The following is a 14,232-nucleotide window of genomic DNA, read 5'->3' as shown; positions in this document are numbered from 1 at the left end:
TGGACATAAATATATCTCTATTGATGGGAGTGCAAGTACAGGACTTTGGTGGAAGATCCGTTAGTTAACGAATGTTAATTAGCTTGGTCTAAAAGAGTTTAGCCATTTAATCTCGATTCGTTGGATCCCATGATCTATAGGTCTACTAGGTCTCTCTACTAGCTCATTATGGTATTAAAATATCGAACAAGATGATCGAAAGTTTGAAATAGTTCGAATTATTTTCATTAAAAATATTTTATATTATTAATGAGTTTTTGAGAAACAAATGATAGTTAAATAAGATTTAAATATCGAAAAATTCAAATAGATATTCGAATTAATTCAATTGGATTGATAGAGATTTGATTTAATAATATTATTACTAAATATTAATTATTTAGATTGATTAATTTTAAATAATAAAATAATTAGAATTTTGAATTTTTTTTAGAAAATCAATTTTGAAAATCAAATATTTTAAAATTTTAAATTCAAATTCAAATTCAAATTAAATGTGTTTTCTTCGAAGGTGATTTTTTACCTCTTCCACCGATTTATTGCAAATAGTGTGTCAATTCTACGTGAATTGCTTTTGCATAAAATTTTGTATATATACTTTCTTAATTGAGTAATTGCATGAGGTGAACAACAAAATTTTGAAGAAAAATATGAAAAGTTCATTTTTTATTTTTCTCTCAAAATCACATAAAAATTGATCATCAATTTAAACCCAAAAACGCGTTCTAAAGCCAAAAAATAGTAGAGAAGACTCTTTTGGTCGTCTATGGCTTGGAATCAATGAAAACGATCAAGAACCGAATGAGTTTAACCAATTAATTTCATATCGTTGTAGTTTCTGATCTGTAGATCCACTAGGTCCCCTACTAGCGTGTAAAAGGTAATGGGATTTAATTGTATTGGTTGTAATTTGAAATATTCAAATTTACATTGGGAATTAATATAATGTATGGTGATACATTATAATATAAAGTTTATATTTTAATTAAACTTTATTATATAAATTTAATTTTGGATATGGTTTAAAATTAATTTATGAAATAATAAAATATTTAAACGAGTTCAAATATTAATTTAATGTGAATTAGATTGATATGAAAACTATAGATTAAAATTTAATGGGTATATGATATACATTAAAACTTTAGGTAATGAGAGAAATTTATATTTGAATATGATTTAAATTTGGATTAAATTAAATATAACATATTTAATTGAGCAATTAATTAATTGGAGAATTAATTAATAGTTTAGTTTTAATTTGATTTAATTAAAATAAAACTATAGGTTATGTGAGAGATATTCATTTAAATATGATTTAAATGAAATATTAACTAAATATGATTTAAATGAAATATTAATTAAATATGATTTAATTAATTATTTAATTTAATTTAATAAATAAATTATTTAATATTAATATTAATTTAATTATTTATTAAATTAATAGGAAACGTGGGTGGTTTTCCCACTTTTCCATTTCCTCTCAACTTCCCTCTTCTAAAATGGGAGATACTGGTACGTCAGAAGATAGAGCGTTCTAAAGGAAAACTCCAGTAATTCTTTTCAGAAGAAAAATTCTCTTCCAATTTTGGTTCCTACAAACCATGATCTCTGGCTCAGAGAATAGAAAGGTCTCCAAGTGTTGGTGCCCCAATACTAGTGATTGGCAGATACATAGTCGTCAACGAATGTGAGTATTCTGTATTTTCTTTGTATTTTTTTTGTTTTTTTTTTTGAAGCATGCTTAGCCTTATAATCGAAATTAGTTTATGTATAATTTTACCAATGTATTTGGTATTTTTAAGTTCCCAATTAAATTGAGTTTACGATTCTATTAATTTCTGCTCTATTTGGGTTCTTATCTTTTCACGAGGAAGATTCACTAGAAGACAAGAATTGTAGTTGGAGTTGATGTGACTTGACAAAGGTTGCAATCGGGCTAACATGATCAGAAGAATAGAAGTTTTCCGTCCAAAGTAGCCTATAAAATGACTTCATCTCTACCAAGTGAAAAAAATCCGGCCTAAATGGGCCAAACACTAAACAACTCCATTGGAGCCAATGGAAATTACTAGTTCTACCCTCTGCAAAAATTCTTCTCCAATTTGTCTTGTAAGTGAGAGCTTCAAGAGAGATTAGAGAGATTCCACCGTTTTCCTTCCCTTAACTTGTAATATTATTCATTCTCTTTACTTTCCATTTTTATATTTCATTGTAATGTATAGAGTTTCATATTGTACAGTGGCCTAAGGTTTACATTCTTTAATATATTACATGTTTATACCTTTTCAATCCATCATTCATTTACTGTTCATCTATCATAGTATTATAAGTAGTTTAGGCTTGTGATAAGTTCTTGATAAGAAGTTTAACTTATAAAGTTTATCGCATTAGTTGAGCTATAATCACTGCTTGGCTAGCGTCTCATGCCAACTACTTGAGAGAGTAAGTAACAAGGATATAGCTAATGCGCACAAGAAAGATTTTGGAGACAAACTTCACCTCGGCGATTAAACCTCCATCATTTGTAAGCATAATGCACACTAGATAAATCTCACGAGAATTAGAGACATAGTGAGCATCTCGCATGCAACGACCATAACTCGCCTCTTAGAGAGGTTTGGGATATGAATTTAACTCCTATATCCTAACCGTGCAAACTCATACATTGAGACTTTAAATAGAACGAACAATGAATCCCTAAATTAAATATAAATCCTAATAAGCAAGTTTTTGGCATCGTTGCCGAGGAATTGATTTTTCAAAATTATAGATTAAGTTTTACTTTGATTCTGGATAAAACACTCAATTTTGGTGAATCACGCGTTTAGTCGAAGATCACGTGCAGAGGTATGTGGTACCAGAGCAATCTAAGGATGTATAGACTCACCACAGAGATTGAATGCGTCTTTTAGTAATGCCAAGAGGAACCTTAGTTGATGCAATTAAAAGCAAATGAAGCTAAGCACCTCAAACACACGGAGCCAAAATTGTGTAATCCCCTTTTGAGGAGGATTTATCTTAAGACGAAGAATTTAAAGGTCTACATGATATGTTCAGTAAGATACCTTGCCTTAGCTGACTACGCGATGAAAGGACTAAAAAGGATCATTTGAACATTACAATGAGCGATTTTGAGTAGAGTCTTATTGTGGTAAACAATTGTGTACCAAAGATTCATGCAACAAATGATCAAAGACATTCAAGAAGAGACAACATGTTTAGGATGGCTATGTAGAGAATTATGTGATGAGATCACAGTTACCTTTGTCCAAGAACCTGAGCACATGGATGCTTTCGTAACGTATAACTCTCCTTATTTTCATTACAAAACGTATCCAAAAATTTTGTGTATATGATTTTTGTTTACAGTCCTTTTGTAATTATTTCTTTTGTTATTTAGATAGAACTTCTGATAAGTTAGGAAGTGCGAGTTTTATCGCATCAAAATTAGATGATAAAAGTATAGTTCAATGCGATAAGATTACTTAGCAAGATGGGGTTTAAGGAAATTAGATTTGTAAAATGTTTAGGGTTTTGGGAACATCAAACATCAAATTCAAATTTTAAATTAAAAGCAATGATTACACAGTCGCATCAAGAACCCAAACGTCTCTGTCAAAATGCCATGTTGTCATTAAAACGCATGACGATAACCATCGTGATAACTCAACCTTAACCACGGTTAAGCTCGTCTTTAACCCTAATTTCAATTTTTTCATCGCACGAGTTATTTGAAACTTCGAAGCTCTCCATGTCTTTTCCTGTCATCCCTTCCAACAAATCACTTAACTCTTCCTTTCCTCGCCTTTTACATTTCATTTCGTTTCTCCCTTTTTCTTCATCATAATGTCTGGAAAGCAAGCTCTAGCCGGGGCTCTTAAGAAATATCAGTCACTCACACTTAAACCAAGCAAATCCGGTGAAGAAGCCGAAGAGATTCGTTATGGCGATCCTGTGTCATAACAAGGCAAGCATAATCCCATGTTCTAGTCGTGATTTGACGCGTGAGAGTGAGGAAGAAAAGCAACGAGCATTAACGCCGTTGATAATCAATAGAATTAAGTTACAACTATTTGATGATAAAATTGACACTTCGCTCGCATTGGTCTTCGAAGAGACAGTGAGAAAATAAAAGAAAACAAAAGAAAAAGAAGAGAAAGTAATGGCAGAGAAAGAACTAAGAGAAAGAAAAGAAAAAAAAGGAAAAGGCGAGAAGGAAAATAATGCAACGGGAAGAAAAGGGAAAAGAAGAGAAGAAAAAGGAAGAATAAAGAAGAGAAAAGAGAAAGAAGAAAAAAAGCAAAAAGGGGAAGCAAGGTTAGAAAAGGAGGACTTAGAAAGACAACGCAAGAAAGACAAAGAAACCTCCTCCTCACCAATTGCAATAGAGTTTGAGAAGGTTGCCATGAAAGCCCAAGAAAAGAGCGAGAAAGTCAAATTTGGGCTGTTAAAAATAAAGGTCAAGGCATAAGGACTTAAGGCCTTGGTAGAAGAGAAAAAATAAAAGTTGAGGGAGTGGGAAGAGCTCCTCAACAAGGTGGAAAAAGTAGCCCTCTCCGCAGAGAAGAGCAAGGTGAAGAAAAAGACAACTGAAGAATATTGTAAGGTATTTAAAAGAGAAATGGAAGAGGAAGAAGAGGTGGTAGAACCTTTAAAGAAAACAAAGGTGACAATAAAAAGAAAAGTTTTGAAAGACTAAGATGCCACAACACAAGAAAAGAAAAAGGAGAAAAAGGTTCAGCATAAAGAAGAGAGCCAAGACAGTGAGAGAAAAGAAACCCCTACCGTAGAAGACATAAGAAAACAGTTCATGGTAAAGAAGGGCCTCTACCCTTTCAAGGGTTCGTTGCATGAGTTTCTCGTGTCACCTATCTAAGCACTTGGTTGGAGAACTTTCTTCGAAGGGGTGACTGCGATCATGTCAGGCGTAATGAACTTGTTTTATAGGGGTGCATCAGTATTAAGAAGCACTGTGCCAAAATAAAAGAGAAGAAAGTAAGCTTGGACCAAACACAATCAACACATTGTACGAGTTAAAAGAGAACACAATTGGACATGTAATCTTTAAGGAACCATCTGATCGTGACAAGTATGACTCATTGGAAAGGATTACCTGACCTGGAATCAAGTAGGGCATAACGCCAATCGGGAAGTACCAGCTCTTCCCACACAACTTGAACACAATGGCCAGTGTGTGGTTGGTGTTCATCAAGAAGAAAGTCATACCAACATGCCACGACAATACCATCTCTTTGGATAGAATCGTGCTTCTCTATTGTATTATGGAGGAGATCCCGATGGATGAAGGCAAAATTATTTACGAGCATATTACTTGGGTTAAGCATGCTCAAGGAGCGAAGCCCTTCCTACACTTAATGGAATAGCTTTGAATCAAGGAACGTCTAGAATTAGAGAAGTCCCCTCAAATTGTGGTAAAGGATGGAATGTGTAACATGTCAACCCTTCTCTGCATAATTGATGTTCAGAAAAACAAGGTGACTACCAAATAGAATAGAATATTCAAGTATTACATCACAAGTCCACACCGACCAACGGTCTCCCATAGGTATGTATAGTTTCTTTCTTTATGTATAGTTTCTTTCTTTCTTTTTTTAGTTTTCACCTCCATATCTTTAATTTTTATTCAAATTTTTTTCTTAGTTTCACTTCCCAATTTGTTTACATTTTAGTTTTTAGTTTTTCTCTTTTTCACATTTTATATTTGTATGCATATTTAAAACTCGAAAGTTTTAATTTTTAAGTTCTTAACTTTAAAGTTCCCAAACTTTAAGTCAAGGTTTCAGTTTTCAAATTTCAAGATTTAATTTTTTTTTCATATTTCACTACTAGAAAATTGGGAACTAACCACAAAAATGTTTCATAAAGAGTTTCCACGACACATATTTCGCTTCTTTGAAGCCCTTGTCAAGATAGGTCATTTAATGAAACTTTGAAAAAGTGTCATTAAATTTTCATATACAACACTAATATATTGTCAATAATACACTATATTAACGCTCTAAATGTGTCATTGTTTTCTATAATTCAACACAATAAAAATGACATTATTCATCTGCTAATTTGTTTGTTTAGGTCACTTTTTTGTTATTGATGACATTTATTTCATGTCATGTGTTACCTTTTCGTCTACAATGTATTCTTACAACACTGTTCATGTGTAGTAAATACTTATATCGACACTTTTTTAGCGTCGTTATTTTTAGATCACAACACATGTTTTCTTGTCATATAATTACTTGTTTTGACATTTTTTTGTTGTAAAAAAAACTAAAATCAAGATTCAACGAGATACATTTACCATCACCCATATATGTTTAGAAATATCTTTATATTGATAATAAAAAATTCAAATTAAATTGTCTTTTGTTTAAGGTTTTACAAGAATCCAATGCATAAACTGTAATACAATAGAATACATGATCTCATGGTCCACGGATTCTTTGAATACCTATAAATTTGTCGAAAATTTACATTAGTTAACATTCATTAAGTATATGCCAAGCAGATTTCATCTTTCTTAATAAGCACACAAATGAACTTTTGAAAGATAGCCAAGGTAAAATAGTGTTAGGATCCAACTTAACATGCACATAACGACATTCGAGCAACATGCAAATGATAACATAGTTGCTCTTAATCTGATAACATATAACTTTACACATCCTATGAGTTGAAATCCTTACCAATGCACGTTGAAAGATGATCTAGGTAATGAGGTTCCTATCCATACTTGCACCCAAAATCTAAAAAGTCTTACATCAAAGTAAGTAAAAGAAACAAAGGCCACCAAAATATCTTAAAAGTACAATAAAGCAAAAAACTTTAGTGTGATGAGACAATAAACGTTAATAACAAAAGGATCATAAACCAAGCTTATAAAAAAATTAAACCATAAACTATCTTAGAAGTCTATAAACTGCTTCATTTTGTAACAATACAAAACGATCTAGTAAGGCATATAAAAGAATACTCACATAAAATCATCACCCCAACCACTTAAAGGAGGTCCTGATCCAAAAAGATAATACTAAGTTTATAATTACAAAACACTCTATTAACATATACCCATAAAGAAATAATTAAATCTAATCAAATGCCAAAAGTTTTTTTTGTGATTCTATCTTTTGCAAAATGCTTGAACCTCTTCACTTGGTAAAGAAAACAAATGAAATTAGTTACAACTATATATATTTTTTTTTTGTTAGAAAAGGAAGTTATTATGTTTCAATAAAATAACTAAATAACATATCTAAATCTTGTAGCTTAAAAGAAGAAACATAGAATAAATACATGGAGAACAAGAAAGAAGAAACTAATCTGTTCATTCTTGTCTTGAATCATCTTCTTACTAAATAAAATCTCTCTATCTTCTTACAAGAGTGGATGTAAGCAATTTGTTGAACCACTATAATCTTCACCTATCTACACTTCTTTTCTCTTCATCTTCCATTGAAACCTTATTTCCTCTTCTCTCTCGGAGAGCATGCAAAGTGAAATAGAAAAGTAAAGTGAAAAGAAATGACTAATGGAAAGCATATAAATGCAATAGAAAAAATATCGAAAAATACTCTAATTGCATCTGAACTCTTTAGAATTTAACATGCTTATAATTACCCTAATTAAACTAAATTAGGATTAAAGAAAACTTATCTTTGAAGATTTCTCGATTCCTCAATAATCTCCACACAAACTCGAACCGGGACCATCGGGATCAATTTTAGTGTTGACCCGCTATTCTCTAGACTAAGAACTAGGTTGTGGGACCCGATCAGTGAAGAAAATAAAGAGAGAGAGAGATTGAAAATTGGAGGTAAATTATTTAGGGTTTGAGATTTTAGGAGAGAAATTACATTGGTATATTTTGTAAAAAAATAAAAATAACCAAAATTTCAAAAGTCTTCAAAAATTAGAAAAATGACCTAATTGCATGCAACTATTGTATGTAATTAGTTCTTCCAAATGCAACACCTCACTTTCCACTTACAATTAGTGGAATTCGACACCATTCCAATTTTCTTGGTGGGCTTGGTGTCCTCACCATGAGCTTCCACTAAGAGTTAGTGGGATTATCCAATAAAATATTGGATTTTTCCACTAACTTTAATCATAGGGTAAAATGGTCATTTGACAATTCTTCAAAGTCAAAAGTCAACATTTTGCATGAATTCACATTCATTTTTCTGAAATTCAAATCACATTTGAAGATAAAGCCGGTCAAAGTTCGACTTTTCAAAGTCAAAAGTCAACATTTTGACTTTTTACAACTTTAACCATTTCCATCAATTCTGAGCTTCTAAATATGAATTGGTATTCATATTTTTCACATTTAAATCACATTTAAATATAAAGCTCTATCTCAAACTTATAACCAATAGTTATATCACATATATTCGTCGATTTCTCTCTCTTTACTTAATTCGAACAATTCGAATTGTTCCAACATATTATTCTAAGTTAATTTCATATGAGCTAGAAGAGGAACCTAATAGATCTATAGATCATGGTCTCTAACGATCTGAGGTTAACTAGCAAAATCCTTTTAGACAAAGCTAATCAACATTCATTAACTAACGAGTCATTCCACTAAAGTTCTGCAGTTGCATTCCTGTCACTATAGATATATTTCTGTCCAACTGATATAACCATAATCAGTAAGTTAATCCGTCACAAGTTGTTCGTAATCTCGGTAGAGTCAAAATATCGTTTCACCGCTCAGATTACATACCTTGTCCCTTAAGTCCTATTGATCCACTATTGAACAATTGATTTTAAGTTCAACCTATAAATTGAATCCCACTCGGGACAATGAGGGCGCAGAGCCCCTTGTTCAAGACTTAGATTCTTTAAAGGAACAACCTATCTACTAACCCTAAAACAGGTAGGACTGAATTCCGTCTTGCATTCGATGTCCCTAGCCATCCACCCAGTCTTACCACTAAAATTGGAGGCTTATTGTGCCAACGCCGTTGAGCTGCCCTCACCTCTACAAATCTAAGGATAATTTAATCCACATTTATGTCTCTACATAAAGCTCAAGTCTACACTAGATAGTCTCAGAACCTTAGTTTATTGGATTCAAGATTATAGTATACTATTTTCACTAATATGTCATCAATAACTACTTTATTGAATATAATGTAATTTAAACTACAAACTACAAGTTTTAAAACATAAATTCCAACAATGATAGCTCGCAGGAAAATATGAAAAGGTAAGAGAAAGGAAGAAAAAAAATAAAAAGGTCATTTCTGCATTTATTGATTTACCTTTTTACACATATCCCAAGATTACTATTTTCAAAATACAAAGAAACTACTTTTTCTTGAGAACTGGTATCAAAGCCATCAAAAGGAAAGAAAAAAAAATGACTACTACGAAGTACGAAATTGAGAAATTTGATAGGAATGGAGACTTTACCTTATGGACAAAAAAACACTACAATCTTGGGTTCACAAAAGGCCTTAGAAGCTTTAGAATACCCCAAAAAACTCCATGAAACTTTGGCCAAATCAGAAAGAGAAACAATGGAAGAGGTTAGGGTACACTCGTTATGAATATTACTTATGATGTACTAAGACAAGTAATTGAAAAAACCACTGCTTTTGCTACTTGGGAGAAATTGAAGGCACTACATGAAAAGAAAGATCTACCAAACAAGATGTTCATAAGGGTGAAATTATTTGCATTTAGAAATAACCGAAACAAGAATCTTGATAAAAATTTAGATAAGTTTAAGAAACTTACCCATGCTCTTAATCAATGAGAAGTTGGGTGCAAAAAGTGAAGTTGTCATTCTTACTAATTTGATTCATGACACTTACAAAGAAGTGAAGACAACTCTGAAGTATGGTAGAGAGACAATCATTGTGAATTCTATCATTACAGCTCTAAAAGTAAGGAACTTGAATTGAAAATAGAAAACAAGACCTCAAATCGAGCAAAATCTTTATTCTCAAAGGGGAAAAATCTTTTATAAAAAACAGCAGCAAAAATCAAAGATCAAGTAGAGATAAATCAGTGTTGAAATGTTTCTTATGACACAAAGGACATTTTAAAAGAAAGTGTCCTGAAAGGGGAAAGAACTTCAGAAGAAATGAAACAAAAGATATAAACATTACAGTAGAGAAGACTTCTATCAAAATAAAAATTATCAAAGAGAAGATCAAAGAAGAGGAAAAGAACATAGAAGAGACCATGGCCCTGTTGGTGATGAAGCCTTTGAATACACTGAAGTGTTAACAGCCACCAATAAAAATAGCCATGAAAATTGAAACTGAGGAGGAAGACTGGGTTTTTGACTTAGGATGTACCTATCATATGACCTCTAAGAAAACTAGTTTTTTGACTATAAATTACAAGAGGAAGACTCAATTTACATGGGAAATAACCAAGAATGTGAGATTATTGGTGTAGGCTCAATGTTGTTGAAACTATCAGACAATAGGGAGGTTCTTCTTAAAGGGGTAAGACATGTTCCAAAACTAAAGAGAAATCTTATCTCTTTAGGTATGCTTGATGACCTAAGTTGTTTCATTTATATTAAAAGATGGTTCATGAACGTGGTAAGACAAGGCAAAATAATTCTTACTTCAAGAAAGTGGAAGTATTATCTATAGTGAAAAATATGAACAAACCTAAGTATTCTAATTTCAGAAACTGAGAAAGTAAATGAACTAGAACTATGGCATCAAAGACTTTCACATGTCAGTGAAAGAGAACTCATTGAACTACAAAAACAAGGGTTTATTCAAGATAGAGGAGTAAAAAAAACTTGGCTTCTGTGAACACTCCATCTTTGGCAAGTCTAAGAAGCTAAAATTCTCTAAAGGAGAACATCATTCAAAAGCCACCCTTGACTATGTACATGGTGGTCTTTGAGGGATAGCTAGAACTCTTTCTTGGGGAGGATCAAGGTACTTTTTATCTCAAATAGATGATTTTTCAAAAAAAAAAAAAAAGTATAGACTTACCTCTAAAATCTAAAGATAAAACTTTTGAATTTTTAAAAATTGGATAAAGTTAAAGTAGAAACTAAAACTAAAAAGAAGATCAAATACCTAATAATTGATAATGGTCTAGAATTCATTAGTAATGACTTTTACTTTCTAAGTGATGAGTTTTGTATATCAAGGCACAGAGCAGTTACTTACACTCCTCAACAGAATGAAGTTACTGAGAGGAAGAATAGAACATTGATGGAGAGAGTGAGATGCATAATTTCATAAGCAAAAATCTTTAAAAAATTTAGGCTGAAGCTTTAGCTATTGCCACCTATACAGTGAATAGAAGCCCATGTGTTTCTATAGACATGAAGACTCCTGAAAAAAGATGGACTGGAGCTACCCTATGCTCTCTAATCTAAAACCTTTTAGATGCACTGCATATGTCCACATCAAACAAAGCAAGATTAAACCTAGAACCCTTAAGTGTATGTTTATTGGCTACCCTAATGGTGTCAAAGGTTACAAGCTTTAGGATTTTCCTAACGAAAAAATTCTAATAAGTAGAGATGTTTTCGTAGAGAATGAAATCTACATGGAGTCTATTAAAGTAACACCTTCTACTGAATAGAATTTGAGTGAACCATATACCAGTCATCAAGCAAAGATTCATTCAAATTTTAAAGACTCAAAACCTAGCAGCAGTAATTAACTTCCAACAGAAGCTCTACCTAGCTTCCATCCTCACGAAGAAGAAGAAGAAAATGCAGAAGATTTTGACAAATTACACTTTAACAAGAGATAGAGAGAGAGAAGAACCATTACGCCTCCTTCTAGATTTGCAAGAGCTGACAGCATAGATAACTCCTCTATAGACACTACTGAATATGAGCCTGATAGTTATAAAGATGCTGTAAAAGACAGCAAGCAGTGGAAGGAAGCCATGAATGATGAACTTGATTCACTTTACCAAAATGATACTTGGGAATAGTAGAAAAGCCATATAGAAAAAGTATCATTCCTTATAAATGGTTCTTCAAGAAGAAGATGATTGGTGATTTGAATGAAAAAGTAAAATTTAAGGCAAGACTAGTAGCTAAAAGCTTCAAGCAAAAGGAGGGTGTAGACTATAATGAGATTTTTTTTCCCCTATTGTGAAGCACACTTCTATAAGAATCTTAGTGGCTATTGTAGCATTTGAAAATCTTAAGCTGGAGTAGCTAGATGTTGCTACTACCTTCCTGCATGGAAGTAGAGGAGTAAATCTTCAGGAGCAGCCTAAGAGTTTTGAAGTAAAAGGAAAAAAGGAGCTGGTGTGTAAGCTAAATAGGTCTTTATATGGCCTAAAACAATCTCCAAGGTATTGGTACAAATGTTTTGATGACTACATCAGCAAGATAGCCATTACTAGAAGTCTATATGACCCATGTGTCTACTACAAGAAGTTCACTGGACGTGATTACATCTATCTTTTACTCTATGCTAACGAAATGCTACTAGTAGGGAGAGATCCATTCAAGTTAAAGGAAATTAAAGTTCAACTCTAAGTGTTGAATTTCACATGAAAGACCCAGGGGCAACTAAGAAGATCCTAGGAATTAAAATCTTGAGTGATAGAAATAACAATGAGTCATCTTTAACTTATAAGACCTACACCAACAAGGTACTACCTACACCAACAAAAACCTTATCGAAATCTAAATTTGAACTATGTCTAAGTTTACTCAATGTGGTGGATTTAAATAAGGATGGGTAAATACCTTGTTGACAATCTTCAAGCAAAACATAGTTCAACAGGGAGATTCGTTGTGATCCTATCTTCTGCAAAAAGCTTCAACCCCTGCACTTGGTAAATAAACCAAATGAAATTGGCTACAACTATTTTTCGTTAGAAAAGGAAGTTATTTTGTTTCAACAAAATAACATATTTAAATCTTGTAGCTTAAAGGAAGAAACAAAGAATAAATACATGGAGAACACAAAAGAAGAAACTAATCTGTTTATTTTTGTATTGTATCATCTACTTAAAGAATATTTAAATAAAAGGTCTTCGTCTTCTTTCAAGAGTGGATGTAAGCAATTTGTTGAACCACTATAATCTTCACTTCTCTACCATTCTTTTCTATTCACCTTCCATTGAAACCCTATTTTCTCTTTTTTCTCGGTGAACATGCAAAGTGAAAAGAAATGATAGCTTACAAGGAAAGATGAAAAGGTGAGAGAAAGGAAGAAAGAAAAGTAAAAAGGTAATTTCTACATTTAATGATTTACTTTTTACACGTGTCCCGAGATTACTATTTTCAAAATACAAATAAACTACTTTTTCTTGAGAGTCCTCCCCCAAACTCTCCACCCCAGAAAAATTCTATCGACAAGCCAAACGCCCTACATTCAAAAAGGAAGAAAAAAAGAATAAGAAGAAACCCCTCCCCTCCCCGATAGTGAAAGAGAGGATTCAAGAGCGCTGCATCGAACACCGAACATCACCCTCTATTATGAGCTAATACACCTCCAAAAGTCTTCCTCTTCTTAACGAGCTCTTAGATATTCACTCTCTTAACCACAACTTTCCATGCAATGAATTTTACTTTTCTGGAAATTTTAACGTTCCAAATAAAGGAAAACACAAGAGCTTCCGGGAAAGAATTGTTGGAAAAGCCCTTAGAGGGCTTCAAATCCCAAGATCTAAAATCCCTTCTCCCCAAAATAATAAATTGGTCATAAATAATGGAGACAAGAATGACCACCTTACTACCCTCTCGATCAACAAAGAGACAACAAACATATGAGAAATAAAGGAAAACCGAACAAAATAAGGCAGAGTATAAACCATCAAATGCAACCTACCATCTAGAAGATGATAAAGATGAGGGAACTCTCTCCCACCCAAAAATCCTCCTGAAAAATAAGTAGTCAACTCATTCAAGATAGAGCATTTAAAATTGGGGATAACAAATACCTAAAGCAATAACAAGAACCCTTGAACGTCCTAGTACCCTTCCACTTGAGACCCGTCCACGAGGATGAGGTAAATACGTACTCACAATATCAGCCAATTCTCATAAGGAAACGTATCAATTTCTTAAACATATTTCAATATGATTCCTAAAACATACACATGTCAAAACATAATATGACATAACTTTTCAGTGACTACTATAACTGTAGGATAGTCAACACTACAACACGTAATCTAATTAAACTCACGAAAAGCAAAATTTCAATTTGTGTGTTTGACAAATATTACCTTTCTCCAAAAGAGTCA

At 32.5% G+C, this 14,232-nt stretch overlaps 1 long non-coding RNA gene across 2 annotated transcripts; it reads right to left on the bottom strand.

Moving 5' to 3' along the window:
* Positions 1–6,455: 6,455 nt before the first annotated feature.
* On the bottom strand, positions 6,456–14,024 carry LOC107990933 (uncharacterized). 2 transcript variants are annotated; one of them, XR_007815446.1, is made up of 3 exons: positions 13,927–14,024; positions 12,728–12,807; positions 6,456–9,525 (listed from the first exon to the last, which is right to left on the bottom strand). It is a non-coding gene; the product is annotated as an uncharacterized LOC107990933 (long non-coding RNA). The 2 variants fall into 2 exon arrangements; XR_001762779.2 differs by lacking the exon at positions 13,927–14,024 and adding an exon at positions 13,815–13,908.
* Between the last annotated feature and the right edge of the window lie 208 nt (positions 14,025–14,232).

The sequence above is a fragment of the Cucumis melo genome, chromosome 11 (genome assembly GCF_025177605.1).
Source record: "Cucumis melo cultivar AY chromosome 11, USDA_Cmelo_AY_1.0, whole genome shotgun sequence".
Taxonomy (NCBI): Eukaryota; Viridiplantae; Streptophyta; class Magnoliopsida; order Cucurbitales; family Cucurbitaceae; genus Cucumis; species Cucumis melo.
Note: the sequence above shows the minus strand (reverse complement) of the source record. Positions and strands in the feature narration are given on the sequence as shown.